Source organism: Mirounga angustirostris, unplaced genomic scaffold (genome assembly GCF_029215605.1).
Source record: "Mirounga angustirostris isolate CCGP_5_RB_7025 unplaced genomic scaffold, mMirAng1.0.hap1 SCAF_11, whole genome shotgun sequence".
Classification (NCBI taxonomy): domain Eukaryota; kingdom Metazoa; phylum Chordata; class Mammalia; order Carnivora; family Phocidae; genus Mirounga; species Mirounga angustirostris.
The window spans coordinates 54,657,450-54,676,658 of NW_026991719.1; the positions used below are offsets into that span (position 1 = coordinate 54,657,450).

General features: G+C 40.6%; 1 protein-coding gene across 4 annotated transcripts in view; it reads right to left on the reverse strand.

Moving 5' to 3' along the window:
• OPHN1 (oligophrenin 1) overlaps positions 1 to 19,209 on the reverse strand; it is a 729,824-nt gene that overhangs the window by 212,785 nt on the left and 497,830 nt on the right. For 2 of the 4 annotated variants that reach the window (XM_064574171.1, XM_064574173.1), the window contains one exon: positions 1,281 to 18,088. The exons of the other annotated variants lie outside the window; for them this stretch is intronic. The gene's annotated coding sequence lies outside the window, so the exon portion shown is untranslated. Of the gene's footprint in view, positions 1 to 1,280; positions 18,089 to 19,209 lie in introns of those variants that run through there. 4 annotated transcript variants of the gene reach the window in all.

The following is a 19,209-nucleotide window of genomic DNA, read 5'->3' on the forward strand; positions in this document are numbered from 1 at the left end:
ACGGCAGGGATGTCCACTATAACCACTGCTATTCAACATAGTACTAGAAATTCTAGCCACAGCAATAAGACAACAAAAAGAAATAAAAGGTATCCAAATTGGCAAAGAAGAAGTCAAACTCTCACTTTTTGCAGATGATATGATACTTTATGTGGAAAACCCAAAAGACTCCACCCCAAAACTGCTAGAACTCATACAGGAATTCAGTATAGTGGCAGGACATAAAATCAATGCACAGAAATCAGTGGCATTCCTATACACCACCAACAAGAGAGAAGAAAGAGAAATTAAGGAGTCAATCCCATTTACAAATGCACCCAAAACCATAAGATACCTAGGAATAAATCTAACCAAAGAGGCAAAGAATCTGTACTCAGAAAACTATAAAATACTCATGAAAGAAATTGAGGAAGACACAAAGAAATGGAAAAACGTTCCATGCTCATGGATTGGAAGAACAAATATTGTGAAGATGTCAATGCTACCTAGAGCAATCTACACATTCAATGCAATCCCCATCAAAATACCATCCATTTTTTTCAAAGAAATGGAACAAATAATCCTAAAATATGTATGGAACTGGAAAAGACCCCGAATATCCAGAGGAATGGTGAAAAAGAAAAGTAAAGCTGGCGGCATCACAATTCCAGACTTCAAGCTCTAATACAAAGCTGTCATCATCAAGACAGTATGGTACTGGCACAAAAACAGACACATAGATCCGTGGAACAGAATAGAGAGCCCAGAAATGGACCCTCAACTCTATGGTCAACTAATCTTTGACAAAGCAAGAAAGAATGTCCAGTGGAAAAAAGACAGTCTCTTCAACAAATGGTGTTGGGAAAATTGGACAGCCACATGCAAAAGAATGAAACTGGACCATTTCCTTACACCACACACAAAAATAGACTCCAAATGGTTGAAAGAACTCAATGTGAGACAGGAGTCCATCAAAATCCTAAAGGAGAACACAGGCAGCAACCTCTTTGACCTCAGCCGCAGCAACTTCTTCCTAGTAACATCGCCAAAGGCAAGGGAAGCAAGGGCAAAAATGAACTATTGGGACCTCATCAAGATAAAAAGCTTTTGCACAGCAAAAGAAACAGTCAACAAAACCAAAGGACAACCAACAGAATGGGAGAAGATATTTGCAAATGACGTATCAGATAAAGGGCTAGTATCCAAAATCTATAAAGAACTTATCAAACTCAACACCCAAAGAACAAATGATCCAATCAAGAAATGGGCAGAAGACATGAACAGACATTTTTCCAAAGAAGACATCAAAATCGCCAACAGACACAAGAAAAAGTGTTCAACATCGCTTGGCATCAGGGAAATCCAAATCAAAACCTCAATGAGATATCACCTCACACCAGTCAGAATGGCTAAAATTAACAAGTCCGGAAATGACAGATGTTGGCAGGGATGTGGAGAAAGGTGAACCCTCCTACACTGTTGGTGGGAATGCAAGCTGGTGCAGCCACTCGAAAACAGTATGGAGGTTCCTCAAAAAGTTGAAAATAGAGCTACCATATGACCCAGCAATTGCACTACTGGGTATTTACCCCAAAGATACAAACGTAGGGATCCAAAGGGGTACATGCACCCCGATGTTTATAGCAGCAATGTCTACAATAGCAAAACTGTGGAAAGAGCCAAGTTGTCCATCAACAGATGAATGGATAAAGAATAGGTGGTATATATATACAATGGAATATTATGCAGCCATCAGAAGGAGCAAAATCTTGCCATTTGCAACGACATGGATGGAACTGCAGAGTGTTATGCTGAGCAAAATAAGTCAATCAGAGAAAGATATGTATCATATGACCTCACTGATAGGAGGAATTCTTAATCTCAGGAAACAAACTGAGGGTTGCTGGAGTGGTTGGGGGTGGGAGAGATGGGGTGGCTGGGTGATAGACATTGGGGAGAGTATGTGTTATGGTGAGCGCTGTGAATTGTGCAAGACCGTTGAATCACAGATCTGTACCTCTGAAACAAATAATACATTATATGTTTAAAAAAAAAGAAGATAGCAGGAGGGGAAGATTGAAGGGGGAGGAATCGGAGGCGGAGATGAACCATGAAAGACAATGGACTCTGAAAAACAAACTGAGGGTTGGTTCTAGAGGGGAGAGGGGTGGGAGGATGGGTTAGCCTGGTGATGGGTATTAAATAGGGCATGTTCTGCATGGAGCACTGGGTGTTATACGCAAACAATGAATCATGGAACACTACATCAAAAACTAACGATGTAATGTATGGTGATTAACATAACATAAAAAAAGAATTAAAAAAACTGAACTCAGTCACAGGAGAAAATTTGGAAGGAACACAATACATGGGAGTTAAAGAGCATCCTACTGAAGATTAATGGGTCAACCAGGAAATTACAGAAGAATTAAAAAAAAACACACATGGAAACAAATGAAAATGAAAACATGACAATTCAGAACCTTTGGGATGCAGGAAAGGCAGTCCTAAGAGGGAAGTATATAGCAGTACAGGACTTCCTCAAGAAGCAAGAAAAGTCTCCAGTACACAACCGAACCTTATACCTAAAAGAGCTGGAAAAAGAACAGCAAATAAAGCCTAAATATAGCAGGAGAAAGGAAATAATAAAGATTAGAGCAGAAATCAATGAAATAGAAATCAAAAGAACAGTAGAACAGATCAATGAAACTAGAAGTTGGTTCTTTGAAAGAATAAGATTGATAAACCCCTAGCCAGACTTATCAAAAAGAACAGGGAAAGGAACCAAATAAATAGGATCATAAATGAAAGAGGAGAGATCACAACCAACACTGAAGAAATACAAACAATTATAAGAGCATATTATGAGTAATTATACACCAACTAATTAGGCAATCTTGAAGAAACCGTTGCATTCCTAGAAACATATAAACTACCAAAACTGAACCAGGAAGAAATAGAAAACCTAAACAGACCCATAACCAGCAAGGAAATTGAAGCACTGATCAAAAATCTCCCAACAAACAAGAGTCCAGGGCCAGATGGTCTCCCAGCTGAATTCTACCAAACATTTAAAGAAGACTCAATACCTATTTTTCTGAGGCTGTTTCAAAAAATAGAAATGGAAGGAAAATTCCAAACTCATTCTATGAGGCCAGCATTAGCTTGATCCCAAAACCAGAAAAACCCCCCACAGAAAAGAATTACAGACAAATATCCCTGATGAACATGGATGCAAAAATTCTTACCAAGATACTAGCTAATAGGATCCAACAGTATATTAAACTGATTGTTCACCATGATCAAGTGGGATTTATTCCTGGGCTGCAAGGGTGGTTCAACATCTGTAAATCAATCAATGTGATACACCACATGAATAAAAGAAAGGACAAGAACCATATGATCCTCTCAATAGATACAGAAAAAGCATTTGAGAAAATACAGCATCCTTTCTTTTTTTTAAGATTTTACTTATTTATTTGAGAGAGACAGAGAGAGAGAGGGAAAAAAAGCATGAATGGGGGAGGGGCAGAGAGAGAGAGAGGTAGAAACAGACTCTCCGCTGAGCAGGGAGCCTGACACGGGACTTGATCCCCGGACCCTGGGACCATGACCTGAGCTGAAGGCAGATGCTTACCCGACTGAGCCCCCCAGGTGTCCCCTACAGCATCCTTTCTCAATTAAAACTCTCTGCAGTGTAGTGATAGAGGGAACATAGCTTAATATCATAAAAGCCATATAGGAAAAACCCACAGTGAACACCATCTTCATTGAGGAAAAACTGAGAGCTTTTCCCCTTAGGTCAGGAACATAGCAGGAATGTCCACTCTCACCACTGCTGTTCAACACAGTACTGGAAGTCCCAGCCTCAGCAGTCAGACAACAAAAATAAAAGGCATATAAATCAGCAAAAAAGAAGTCAAACTTTCTGGTGCCTGGGTGGCTCAGTCGTTAAGCATCTGCCTTCGGCTCAGGTCATGATCCCAGAGTCCTGGGATTGAGTCCCACATTGGGCTCCCTGCTCGGTGGGAAGCCTGCTTCTCCCTCTCCCACTCCCCCTGCTTCTGTTCCTGCTCTCGCTATCTCTCTCTCTGTCAACTAAATAAATAAAATACAATTACATAAAATAAAATAAAATAATAAAATAAAAAAGAAGTCAAACTTTCACTCTTCACAGAGGACATGACACTCTATGTTGAAAATTCATGAGTCCACCCCCAAATTGCTAGAACTCATACAGGAATTCAGCAAAGTGGCAGGATATGAAATCAATCCACATAATTCAGCTGCATTTCTATACACTAGCAATGAGGCATAAGAAAGAGAAATCGAGGAATCGATCCCATTTATAATTGCACCAAAAACCATAAGATACCTAGGAATAAACCTAACCAAAGAGGTAAAGGATCTGTACTCTGAAAACTATAGAACACTTATGACAGAAATTCAGGAAGATGCAAAGAAATGGAAAAACGTTCCATGCTCATGGATTGGAAGAACAAATACAGTTAAAATGTCTATGCTACCCAAAGCAATCTACACATTCAACACAATCCCTATTAAAATATGATTGACATTTTCACAGAGCTGGAATAAATAATCCTAAAATCTGTATGGAATCAGAAAAGACCCCAAATAGCCAAAGGAATGTTGAAAAAGAAAACCAAAGCTGGTGGCATCAGAATTCTGGACTTCAAGCTCTTTACAAAGCTGTAATCATCAAGATAGTATGGTACTGGCATAAAAACAGACACATAGATCAATGGAACAGAATAGAGAGCCCAGAAATGGATCCTCAACTCTATGGTCAACTAATCTTTGACAACGCAGGAAAGAATATCCAATGGAAAAAATGTCACTTTAACAAATGGTGTTGGGAAAATGGGACAGTCACATGCAGAAGAATGAAACTAGACCACTTTCTTATACCTTACATGAAAATAAACTCAAAATGGATGAAAGACCTAAATGTGAGACAGGAATCCATCAAAATCCTAGATGAGAACACAAGCAGCAACCTCTTTGACCTTGGCTGCAGCAACTTCTTGCTAGACATGTCTTCAAAGGCAAGAGAAACAAAAACAAAAATAAACTTTTGGGATTTCATCAAGATAAAAAGCTTTTGCACAACAAAGGAAACAGTTGACAAAACTAAATAACAACCTACAGAATGGGAGAAGATATTTGCAAATGTCTTCTGAGAGAAAGGGCTAGTATCCAAGATCTATAAAGAATTTATTAAACTCAACCCCCAAAACACAAAAAATCCAGTCAAGCAATGGGTAGAAGACATGAACAGATATTTCTCCAAAGAAGACATACGAATGGCCAACAGACACGTGAAAAAATGCTCCACATCACTCAACATCAGGAAAATACAAATCAAAACCACAATGATACCACCTCACAGCAGTCAGAATGGCTAAAATTAACAACTCAGGAAACAACAGATGTTGGTGAGGATGTGGGAAAGGCGAACCATCTTGCACTATTGGTGGGAATGCAAACTGGTACATCCACTCTGGAAAACATTATGGAAGTTTCTCAAATAGTTAAAAATAGAAATACCCTATGACCCAGCAAATGCTCTACTAAGTATTTAACCAAAGGATACATAGTGATTCAAAGTATATATATATATATATATATATATGTATATAGCACCAATGTCCACAATAGCCAAAATATGGAAAGATCCCATCTGTCAATTCATTGACAGATGAATTGATAAAGAAGAGGTGGTGTATATATACATAATGGAATATTACTCAGCCATCAAGAAGAATGAAATCTTGCCATTTGCAACAACATGGATGGAACTAGAGGACATTATGCTAAGTAAAATAAGTCCATCAGAGAAAGACAAATCTCAAATGATTTCATTTATATGTGGAATTTAAGAAACAAAATAGATGAACATACGGAAAGGGAAGGAAAAATAAAAGAAGACAAAATCAGAGAGGGAGAAAAAGCATAAGAGACTCTTAACTATAGGAAACAAAGGAAGGGTTGCTGGAGGGGAAGTGGGTGGGGGATGGGGTAACTGGGTTATGGGCATTAAGGAGGGCACTTCATGTAATGAGCACTGGGTGTTTTGCGCAACTGATGAGTCACTAAACTCTACCTCTGAAACTAATAATACACTATATGTTAAATAATTGATTTTAAATAAAAAAGAAGAAATGGTATATATACACAATGGAATATTATTCAGCCAGAAAAAGAAATGAAATTTTACCATTTGCAATGACGTGGATGGAAGTAGAGAGTATTGTGCTAAGTGAAATACATCAAAGAAAACAAATGCCATGATTTCACTCATATGTGGAATTTAAGAAACAAAATAAATGAGCAAAAGCAAAAAGTAAGGGAGAGACAGAGAGAAACCAAGAAAGAACACTTAACTATAGAGCACAAACTAATGATTACCAGAGGGGAGGTTGGGGGCAGATGGTAAGGAGTATACTTGTTGTTGTAATGAGTACTGGGTGATGTATGGAATTGTTGAATCACTATATCATACACCTGAAACTAATATCACACTGTATGTTAACTATATTGGAGTTAAAAAAAAAGACTTGGGAAAAAAAAAAACTTGTAGAGCTTCAGTTTCTACATATCTCAAATTAGTGCACTATCTCTCCCAGAGCTATTATGAGAAATAAATGAGAAATGTAGTGTATAAGAACCTAGCAGAGGGCCTTTACCTCTTCCATTGCTTAATTTTTTCCCTTAACTACCAGTCAGCTTTGTAAAGCTTTAAGATCTTCAAAAATATGTTAATAATGTAAGTTCAAAGTCCTTCTTTCTCTCTAACTTAGCTTCCACAATTCCTTTTCCCTTAGAACCATGTAGGCCTTGATATGTAGAATAATCTTCTAGTCCTTAGATAGATCTGAGGCATGCTCATTAATGCCTCAGTTGTTTCATGATTGTTTCACCTCCTTTGCACTTCTGGGCACCTTTCCAGGGCCACAGAATGTGGTTGTGATGGCCACATCTCACCTTTCAATCAGAGATTTGTCTGCTTATTAAATCTTTCTGGCAGATGGCTATAATGTGTCTTGAGCAATGGGTGTTTTCTAATTCACACAAAGCCTCCATATAAACCAGAGGTAGTCCTGGGGCACCTGGGTGGCTCAGTCCACTGGTGTCTGCCTTTGGCTCAGGTCATGATCCCGGGGTCCTAGGATGCAGCCCTGCCTCAGGCTCCTTGCTCAGTGAGGAATCTGCTCAAGGATTCTCTATCTCCCTCTCTCTCTGCCCCTCTCCCCCACTCATGCTCTGTCTCTCTTTCTCTCTCTCAAATAAATAACATCTTTAAGAAATAAAAAATGAACTAGAAGTAGTCCTGTACTTCCCTATCCCCAACTTGCTTCAGGCACTGGCTGTATACTTATTACTTCCCCCTTGCCCCACCTCTTGCAGCACCATAATGAAAAGTTTCTTTTAGAGATGGCAGTTCAACTGAGTTTGGGGGCCCTCAGTGTTAAAAAAGTTTTCAGTAATGAAAATATGCCATCTTTTTACAGGCTCAGGACTCCCACAGGTCTCCATTCCTATCTTGGCTTCTACCATTTAATCTCTATGTGACTTTGAGCAAGTAATGATATTTCTGGATCTCAGTCTTTTTATCTGTAAAATGGGACTAAAATGAGGTATTGGAGAGGCTCAAATGAGACAATGTACATACAGTGTATGTAATGTGCCTTCCAGGTGGTAGTACTGGTTTTTTTTTTTTTTTTCTCACCCAATTACCACCCTAACTCTTATGCTAGATCTCCTGGAAAGACCCAAGGATTCAGGCCCCTCCCACCTCATGCTTGGCTCATGATAGATACTCCACAATGTTTATTTCCTTCCCTTAGTCTCAGGGGACCCCAACTCCATTGTGGGCCTTGTTTCAACTCCCAATGACCTGAATTCTAGAAGCACAAATTGTACAAAGGCTCCAGATCTGATTCTCATAACCTATATATTTGTGGTCAGGGCTGAGCCCCTTTCTCCCTTTGTCACAGCGGGATTGGCCTGGCTACTTGGCTGACTGTGCTTCTTTCCCAGAGCTCTTCAAATTTATTTAAAGACCATTTCCTAACACATTTTGTGATGTCTTATTCATTACAGGGAAAATAATGTGATATTTTGCTGGACATAAATACACCCTGGACAGCTAACCCAGGATTAATTTACAATTAAGCATGAAATCAGCCAGTAGCAGGATAGGGCTTCTTTCTATCTCCCCTGTAGGATTTGTCCACCCTTTCACTGAGTGCATTTGAGGAAGAACCATAAGCACAATTATAATGACATTAGGATTAAAAAATATAGGAGTAACTATATTAAAAGAGTAAAAGAAAGTAAGGGAGAGTGGGAAAGACAGCTGTTCCCCAAAATATCCTAAGGGGTGCTCAAAAAGGTGGAGGTACCCTAGCCACATCATCAGGAGTTTGTCATAGGAAGAAAAAGTACCTGTCAGACCTCAAGGCATAGGAATCCTCCAGACCTGACTGTTGGCAAGTGCACAGAGTAGTTGGGACTGTTTTTGGCATAAACTCCTGTATGAGACCAAGTATGGGGGGAACTGAGCCAGTTATGGGAACAACATAGATAGGGTAGTAGGGGTCAGGATGGCTAGTTACAAGGACAAAGGACATAACAGGTTACACTGCATTGAAAAATCTAAGAATCAAGTGGAAGATAACATTTGGGAAGATCTTGAATGACAGAGCATGATCTACCAGCTCTGAAGGGGTGTAGGGAAGATTCTATTCCTGGATAGCAACTGAAGCAGCTGCTTCTACCACCACCGTCACCGCCACTTCTTCTGTGACTACTTCTGGTTACTACTTCTATGACTATGACTGGTTAATATTAATTGAGAATTTATTAAGGGCCAACCACAGTTATTAGGGTGAAATAACTTGCCAATGGTGATTGAGACATGAATATAGATAATAGTGTTTTAAATTCCTTCCATAGGAATTAGAGGCCAGGGTCTGATCTGCAATGGCTAGCAAAGAAGACACAGGGAGCAACAGAGAAAATCAGTCTTTACTGAGTCCTTGTAGATCTTAGCTCCATAAGGGAGACAGAATTCTGAGTCCTGCAGGATGATAGTAGGGGTGGAGAAAAGGTGAGCTACAGTTTGGACTGAGGTTGTTCATACCCTACCTACCTCATATTTTAATGGCTCTGGGAACTACAATAGGTTGGTAGCATCATGGGACTAGATGGGAGTAGCTGAGGAAGCAGAAGCCAGAGGAGTAAATCCAGGTCTGACAATACTTGTATAAACTCAGTTCCCACAAGCTTGCCAAGGGCTGGGAAAAGGCCAGCATAGAGAAGACGACTGCCTAGCTTTGTTCTACAGCCCTCTTTTGCAGGCTTAATTTTAGGTACCTTTTTTGGGCGTTCTGAGGGCTTGGGCCTTCAGGAAATGGGCTTCACACACAGAGAAAGTAGTACAACTTCAAAGCACACTAAAACAGGGAGATCTCCTGTCTCATGTGGAGGCTACCAAGTGGAAAGTCTACTCTGGAGAGAGCATTCCTGGGGCCAACCCATCTTGACCCCATTCACATGAACTGACAGTCTCCTTTTCTTCCAGCCTCTGAGAAAAGATTGGGCACCTTCACTTTGTAGTCCGCTGGCTCTGTAAAACCCACTAAAAGTCTAAATTCAACATACTCTTTCAGAAAGTTCAGTTGTGCTCACTTGGGTTTCCAGAATTGCAGGACCCTGAGGGCAAGCTTAGAGAATCAAAGGTGCAAGGGACTTTTAAATCAATTTGGCCTCAGTGTCTCCTCTAGGAAAATTATCTCAATCTGGTGGAAGGCACAGAGGATTAGCCATAGAGGAATTTACCATTTCCTGGCTCTGAGAACTTGGGCAAATGGCATAACTATTCTGTGCCTCAGTTTTCTCATCTATGAAACAGAGTTATTACCATTACTCACCTCATAGAAATATCAGGACAAATTCAATAAACCCATTCAAAAGCACATAAAGACATATTTGGTATACAGTATATGCTATACAAGTGTTAGCACCCCTGGTCAAGTTATATGGGGAATACCTATCCTACCTTGGGCCTTTGGGGAAGCTGCTTCTCCCTGTCCTAGATAGAATGAGACATAGTTACGGAATTGGTCACCAGCATCAAGGTGCCATCTTGGAATACCATCAGCTTCCAAAGAGCCCCCCTTGCACTCCAGCTACCACTTTCTTTGGTGTGTTGCCCAACTGTCTCTGAGTGAATTTGAGAGATGGGAGAAGTTGAACAGCATCAGAGTTTCCAACTGCTCATGTAAGTGGGATGCACATGGTAATTATTTTCTTCCCCAGGATAAAGATCTTGACAACCATGTGTCTTTACAGTGAAAGGCAGGGTTTCTGTAGGTAGCTGCTTCAATGTTAAGCAACATTATGACCCTCAAGAATATATTTTTTAAAGATTTTATTTATTTATTTGACAGAGAGACAGAGAGAGAGGGAACACAAGCAGGGGGAGTGGGAGAGGGAGAAGCAGGCTTCCCGCTGAGCAGGGAGCCCGATGCGGGGCTCGATCCCAGGATCCCGGGATCATGACCTGAGCCGAAGGCAGACGCCTAACGACTGAGCCACCCAGGTGCCCCGACCCTCAAGAATATTTTATGTCCTAATCATTAGAACTGTAATTATATGGCAAAAGAGATGCTGAAATGTGATTAAGGTTACTACTGACTTTAAAATAGGGAGACTATCCTGGATTATCTGTGTGGGCCCAATGAAATCACTCCAATAAAAGAGTAAGCCCTTAACAGCAGAGGCAAAAGAGGAAGTCAGAGAGATGCAAAAGGGGAAGCAGGATTTGACATGCCATTGTTAGCTTGAATATGGAGAGGGGCACTTGTCAAAAAAATGATGACCTCAGTCACATAACAACAAGGAACTGAATTCTGCCAATAACCAGCTTGGAAGAAGATTCTGAGCCCCAAATGACAACCACAACCCCAGCTGATATCTTGATTTTAGTTCACTGAGACCCTAAGAAGAGAATCCAGCCACACTATGCTGAATTTGTGACCTACAGAAACTGTGAGAGAATAAATGGATGTTGTTATAAGCTGCTCAATTTGTAGTCATTTGTTACAGCAGCAACAGAGAAATAATACAATGCTCTGAGCCTCAATTTATATATCTGTCAAATGGAGCAAAATGCCTTATCTTGCCTACCTTTTGGGTTGTTGTGAGGACAAAATGATGGATCTAAGAGGGCTCTGCAGTTTCAAGTTATAAAACTGTTAGGATATTTTCCAACAGGGAAAAAAAGAGTCCATCTGTTTTGAAGCAATTGGATTGAAGCAATTAAAAGCTTAGAGCTGTGGGGTGTCTGGATGGCTCAGTTGGTTAAGCATCTGCCTTCGGCTCGGGTCAAGATCCCAGGATCCTGGGATCGAGCCCCACATCGGGCTCCCTCCTCAACAGGGCATCTGCTTCCCTCTCCCTCTGCCCCTCCTCCTGCTCTTTCTCTCTCTCTCTCTCAAATCTTAGGAAAAAAAATCTTAGAGTTGATATTTCCCAGAAGTGCTGAGGGTTTGGAGGGCTGCTTCTCCTCTCCTAGGGAAGCAGCACAGTATAGATGAAATCAGAAAACCTAGGTCCAAGTTTATTTTCTACTTGCATGTCCTTAGTCATGTTGTGTCACCTCTCTGAGCCTCAGTAAAATGAGGGTAATGATCTCTGCTCTGCCTAGATGATATGGTTGTGTGAGGCTTGACTGAAACAATGACTGTAAACATGTGATGGGGACAAAATACCCAGATGGAACGTTTATCAGTCCTCCCCAGTGTGTGCTCTGATGTTGGAAGCAGATATGATTTGGATAAACTAGTCACCCAAAGAGAGTTGAACTTTGATCACCTGTTTTCTGCCATTGTCTCTGGTATGTGGCCTTAGACAAGTCCCTTCTCCTCTCTGAATCTGTTTTTCCATTTTAAGAGGTTATATTATAGCCAATTGTCTTCACCTAATAGGCATCAGAATCACTTGGAGAGATGAGTGGCAGATGGCGGATAAGTAGAAGTTCTCTCCTTTTTATATGCCCCTCCTACCCCCAATAAACTATCCCCTAAAAGCTCAAGTCAGAGCAGTTTACTTTATTAAATCATGCAAAGTAAGCCCTATTTAGGATATAGGATTTGAATCCCAAGTATGTGGTTTGAAGCAATTGATTCTCAAATTTCAAAGTTTTTTTTTTTAAAGATTTTATTTATTTATTTGACAGAGAGAGACAGAGCGAGAGAGAGAACACAAGTGGGGGGAGTGGGAGAGGGAGAAGCAGGCTTCCTGCCGAGCAGGGAGCCCAATGCGGGGCTTAATCCCAGGACCCTGGGATCATGACCTGAGCCGAAGGCAGATGCTTAACGACTGAGCCACCCAGGCGCCACTCAAATTTCAAAGTTTTCTAATTTAAATTTTTCCTAGCCCATTTCAAGCTGGTTAACTAGAGTCATGCCCCTCCCAGTTCCTTGCAATTCCCATTAATGTTGCTTTGTTGTGACTGTGAGATTTCCTCCCAGAATACCCCTTCTTATGTGAACTGAGGATGTTAAACTAGGGCCAGACAAAAGCCTATAGATTTGTCCATGTTTTAATTAAATGTAATCTGTAGCAAAACCCACAGTTGAGAATAACAGAACATCAAAACTTAAAAGGCACTTTAAGACTATCCTGTTTAAAGACACTCACATGTGGAATATAAGGAATAGTGCAGAGGATCATAGGGGAAGGGAGGGAAAACTGAATGGGAAGAAATCAGAGAGGGAGACAAACTATGAGAGACTCTTGACTCTGGGAAACAAACTGAGGGTTGTGGAAAGGGAGGTGGGTGGGGGGATGGGGTAACTGGGTGATGGGCATTAAGGAGGGCACGTGATGTGATGAGCACTGGGTGTTATATGCAACTAATGATTCATTGAACTCTACATCAAAAACTAATGAGGTACTATATGTTGGCTAATTGAATTAAAAAAAATAATAAGGACAATTTGAGACCTACAGAGAGGGAGGTACTTGCTGAGCATTAAAGAGAATCAGTGACAGAGGCAAATCTGGAACCCCCAGGGCTTCTGAAAGGAGTTCCTTCCACTGCTGCATGTTGCCTTTCCACTGCCTTTAGTGGTCAGAGACTGGAAAATCAAGTGATTTTTCAGTCTTTTTCCCTAGGCTGGTTTCACTATTCTTTGAAGTGGAGAAACTTCATTTACATGTCATCTAAGTATGAGGCCATATACAAAGCACTCTAAGTAGTCGTCAGCTATGGACACAATCTTTCTAAACACTCCCAACATAACCAGATTAGCCTTATCCACCATTTTTGGTCTTTGGCTCACCCAAAGTTCTCCTTCCTCAACCTGCTTTTCTGTTTCAAATGCCTTATATCAGTGCTTCTCAAACTTTAATGAGCATAGAAATATAGAGCTCTTATTAAAATAAAGGTTTTGATTACAAATGTCTGTCGTGCTGCTCAAGAATCTGCTTCTAACAAGCTCCCAGGTAATGATGATGCTGAGGGGGATGATGGACCACATTTGGAGTAGCAAGACTTATAGATGTTGTTTCCATCAGTCTCATTTCTAAACATCTTCTCTATTTACCACCAGGATTCCTTTACTACTAAGGGGGGTAGTGTGATGTATTAGAAACAGTAAGGCCTCTGTAGCTTCCAGTCCTGAATTTTTATCAATCCTTAGCTGTGTGATCTTGAGCAGTCATTTCTCATCTCCCTGAACCTCAACTTTCCTTATCTGTAAAATGGGGCTATTACCCATCATGCAGTGATGTTGTGAGGCCTGAGGGAATGACAAGGGTTTGGTGCAAAGTAGACTGTAGATTGAAAATCCTGGTTATAAAAGGTTATAAAAGGAATCCTGGTTATAAAAACCAAAGCCTGGGTTTCCTTAGAATTGCAAAAGATGACATGAGCAGTGCATGGTGGCTGCATCATCATGTCTAATATGCTCAAAGACTGTTTCCATGAAAAAACTGCCACTAGATATATGCAACTGATAAATCACTAAATTCTACCTCTGAAACTTCTAATACACTACATGTTAACTTGAATTTACATAAAATTAAAAAAAAAACTGCAGATGGACACCATCAATACTGGACAGTCTGCATATTTTATTGAAAGTCACATGAATGGGCCCCAGGATCTCTTTCTTTTGTCTGATGTCACATATATATTTCCCATAGGCAGTCTTTCTAGCATCTATTAATGCCCTTGGTATCAAGTGCTTCTTTTCCCTGTGAAAATGAAGACTTTTCGTCATCAAAAACATCTCTTCAAGGTATGTTGCTTCTCTCTGCAATTTTTAAGTGCTCCTAAAGCTTTTTGGGCTTGTAGTGTGTCAAGGCTATTTGCTTGCAGCTATGTTAAAACTAGTATCATTGATCTACATTCTTTTGAAAGCGATTTTTTTCTGGTCACAGAGACACATCTTCCTCTACTACTTTATTCTAGTTATTACATAATCAAGGAACTTCTAAATAAGGGAAGTATCCTAAAACAATTATTTTAGAAATACTAGAGTATTTCTATATGATGCTGTTTTATTACTGAAGTCGGGTGCTGAGTTTCACACCCCCACCCTGTGGCTGGACAACCTCCCCACCTTTTTTAAAGCAAAAACTTCAATGATATTTCTTATTCTAAATTCTCTCTTAACTTTTGTTATCACCACAGAAAACCTTGTAAGGATTTGACCCCAAGGCATTAAGTACCAGAGAGGCACCAATATGTTTTGTCCTTCTCGAACTGTATGTGTGGATGTCTTCAGTCTCTTGGACTGAAAATAAACATGCTACAACCATGGTAAAGTACATAGACATATACAAGGACCCTTTTTTCTTTGAAAAACAGCTAAGCCAAAGACTTAGTAACTACGAACTAAAAAGTAAATTCATTTCACAAGGTAAAATTGAATGATCTTTTTAAAACATTACCAAATGGGTATATGGAAGGTTAGGAGAAAGCCCAACTCAGAAATCTCTTCCAGTCCAGTTTTTGTTCCCCTGTAAACTAGACCTGCCCTACTTCCCTTCAAATGCTTGCTTTTTAATATTTTATTAGGCAGAGAAAGTCAGTCATCCAGTTCCAGTAATGTAGCCTCTGTGTGGTAAAGAGAAAAACAGCATGGGGTACAGAGTCGGAGAGGCCTGGATTCGAGTCACAGTCCTGTTATTTACTTTCTGTGAGACCTTGAGCCAGTTACTTTAGCCTTCTGGGCCACAATTCTTTTTTCTGTAAAATGAGGGACTAGCATCTACTTGCATCATTGTTTTAAGGACAAAGGAGATTATGTATATGAAGCACTTAGAACTTAGTAGGTGCTTAATAAATGTTATCACTGTCAGTTCAAGGTTTATGGTTCATCCATTGCCAGTTTCTCTAACCTGCTGGCCAAGGTATGCAGATAATTTCCTATAGTTGCCACTCTTCAATTATCACCCCATTCCCATAGCCTCTTCTGAATGACTATTCATCCATCAAGCCTGGGCCAAGCCAGTTTCATTCCATGACAGTGAGCCTCACCACAGAAGCTTTTGCTCTTTAAATTAGAACGTAAAAGGGGGAGGCACTGAGGTTCATTTTTGGGCCTTCTTCAGGTATAGCCTAGGGCAGGGGCAGAGCTATCCAGCTACTGCTTCCCGGTCTCCAGCCAGCCTGGTAGTCCCAACTTTCTAGGCCAGGCTCTTGATCTATGTCCCAGAAAACACACAGTAATCTCATGGTCACATTTCTGGGACATCTATTCAACTGGGACTGCAGTGGCTTTCTCTGGTTCTCAATAATCTTTCAGTATTTGTAGTGGTGATTTTGGTATTCCCCCACCCCAAGAAAACAAAAGTGAAATGATGGCCCTACCATCTTCAAATGTACTGAAGCCCCACTGGCCACTGCTTCTGTGGCCAAAATCTACATACCTACTTGCTTTAGTTAGTTATCTAATGGGGCAAAGCAAGCAGAGAGGCCACAGCTCTGAGAATGGGGCTCAACAAGTACTTCCTGGGTGAGGCCAGGAGTCTCACAGCAACTTCCTTTGGGGGTGAGCCTCAGGTAGAATGGTGATCACTTGGCTCACTTGTTCCTGGTTCTTGTTAACTTGGCCTTTGAGACTAGGTAGAGCTGAGAGAGTTTTACGTGGCCACCTGGGCATGTCTTTATTGGGAATAGCATCAAGTTTCTGCTCGATTACTTCCACAAAGGCCTACATGTTACTAATTCACGAATGGATCATGTTGAGTTCAGTTTTGAAAGTGGTTATCATCTTTCAGTAACATTGTTTCAAAGGCATCTCAGAGTTGGTTTGGGCATGTGTGTATTCTCTCTCTCTCTTCCCCTTCCTCCATCTCCCTCTCCTTTCTTCTCTTCTTCTCCTCCCTTCACCCATGTCTATGCTTCTCTCTCAGTTCCATAGTGAAGGTATTGCTAGAAGGGTTCAAGTAGGAAAGCCCTTTTTCTCACACTTGGCCATATTATAATTACACAGACCCTAAAGACAGGTTATGGCCTGAGAGCATGGGAACACAAACAGTGACACTTTCTCCAGCAGCTTCCCATCAATAAACAAGCATCAGAAATGTCTATTCAGATTTCTGAGTCACTACACAGGTTGTGTTTTAGTTCCTTTCTAATGACTGAAATGGCAAATGTAACACCAGGAGCTTGTGTCTGAAAGTTTTCCACTTGCTAACAAATATGGGAGGCTCAAGAAAGAGGGTAAAAGCCCAACACTCAAAATGATGACCACTAACGCCACCAATCATAAGGCCCCTTGTTAGACAAGTGTCGTATAATGGAAAGAAACTTGTACAGGAGCCCAGGGACCTGGGTACTTGTTTAGGCATGGCTGATAACTTGCTCTGCCTCAGTTTCTCCAATAGTAAACTAGGCAATTAGACTAAATAATTTTGGAAGGCCTTCCAATCAAATACTTTATGGGTTGTAAAGAGTCTTTTATCTCAAGTGTTATGGTTCTTAACCCTTATTGGGTCACAGGCCCATCTGAAATTCAGTAGAATGTTATGGACCATCTCCCCAGAAAAGGTACATTGTCATGGAATTCTGCATACCATTTCAGAAGCTTCATGGAGTTTCTGAATCCATGGACACTGGGTTAGGAGTTGCTTCTTGCTGGAGATAAAAGCTTATCTGCAGAAGGCAAACATGAAGCAACAGTGCCAGCTGCCTCACCTCAATCCATTTTAACAATTTTTCCCAGTATTTGACCCAGAAGTGGAACTTCTGCAGGACAGATACAGTCTGCTTTTTTAAAGAATTGTTTTCAGTTTTTGTTTCTTTCTTGATTGTTTAGAAATTAAGCTGTCAGGAAAAAAATAGGAGGAAAAATAATTCAAACAGACCTAAGGCTTCAACATGCAAAATATTCTTTGCAGATTTGTCCTAAGTGGTTTTATGCAAAAACAGAAAGGCCACCGTCCTGAGTTCACATGAAGTTGTGGTTGATATCACCCATATGCTGTTTGGCCCAATAGGAACAGACAGGTTCTTGGCAATATACTGCAGTGCCAGAGCTCCAACCTGGTGCCAGGGTCATTATCCTCAGTAAGAGACATATCAAGATTCACCAATGTTTGGCAAACATTCCTACTCTTCTACTTCCAAGGCAAGCAGTGGCCCCAACTCAAGTAGCTTTTACTTCAGGGTAAGACCTCTGAGATCAGTCTTTAGTCCCAAGTATTTCAGAGTTTGATGGTCTTTTGAGGAGACAGGAAATTCAGAGAAGAGTTGAAAACTAAGCTCCTTTCTTCAACTCAGGTCAGTAGATAGCTTGGTTTCTGCAGTCTGGCTTGAGGGAGTTCAGCCATTCACAATCATATAGGAGCTCAACATAGACCTTCTGAGGGAACAAAGACAGAAAACATAAGAGAAATAAACCTGTGTCTAAGACATGTGCCCCTTATTTTATAGCATCCTAGAGCCTGAAGGTCCAGGGCCAGGAAGGAGCTGCTCTCTTCAGCACAAAATGACTCAGCACAGAAGAGTTTGAAGAAGACCCTTCCAGAACAGTGAAGGGTCCCCTGAGGCCAAGGATTTTAAAACCTGAAAAGGAAAGAAGAGAGTAGGTAATTAGCTAGGACTGGTCAAGTACTTAACAGCCACTGAGAAGTGAGGCCTATCTTGGTAGGTAGGTAAATACATAATTGGTAGCTAATCTTCTGAGCAACAGAGGCTGGCTAGGAAAAGGCCCTTACAACTTAGATCCCATGAAACAGGCCTAAGATGGTGCTATAATCAGGGCTGGAAACTGTGCATTTGACCTCAATTGTAATCCCCCAGAAGTCTACAGAAGATGAAGCCTGATACCTTTGAGACTACCCACCTACAACATAGACACTGCCTTTACGGCCCTATACTGACTCCAAATTTCTTTTTTGGGATTTCACTTCCATGAGGGATAATAAGGAAAAGCTTATCAGCCTATGGACCCCTGAGGACTGGCAGTGATAGGAAGTAAAGGGAGGCTGGGGAACAAATGGAAAGCTCTTCTCCAGATACCCAGATCTCATTTATAAGTATATTGGTTAATGTCATGCCAGAAATCTGATAGCCAAACAATTAGAACTCCTAGGTAGAGAAAAATAAATTCTATGATCTCTGTAGCTCCTGCGACCTTAGCAAGTTAATTTATCCCCTCTGAACCTCAGTTCCTTTATCTGCAAGTTAAAATATATATTATCCTCTTTATTCTGGCATCTGGTATGGATCTAATGAAATAATGGAAGTGAAAGTACTTTTCATTAAACAAATATACAAGACTAAGGATAGAGGTTCGGGGGAAAAGACTTAAATAGTGATTTGGTCTGAAGGTGTGAAGTCCCTATATGATACTTAAGTGGACTCATGGTACTTGCTATAATACCAAAAGAGAGGTTACCGATTTTCTTATAGACCCAAGGGATGTCAGAGTTACAGGGTTCCAAACTTTTAATTTTACAGATTGGGAAATTGAGGCTAAGAGAACAAAATGTACTTGCCACATGTCACAGTCTAGGATTCCTAATGAACTTTATCCAAAGGCAACTTGTAAAACTACACTGTAATTCGGTTGGGGGGGAGAAAGAAAGGAAAGAGGAAGGAGACTTAAAAACACAGGGAACCTCAGAATTGGAAGGTAGTAAGTTTAAGGGTCACATAATTACAGGTTAATGAACTGAGACATG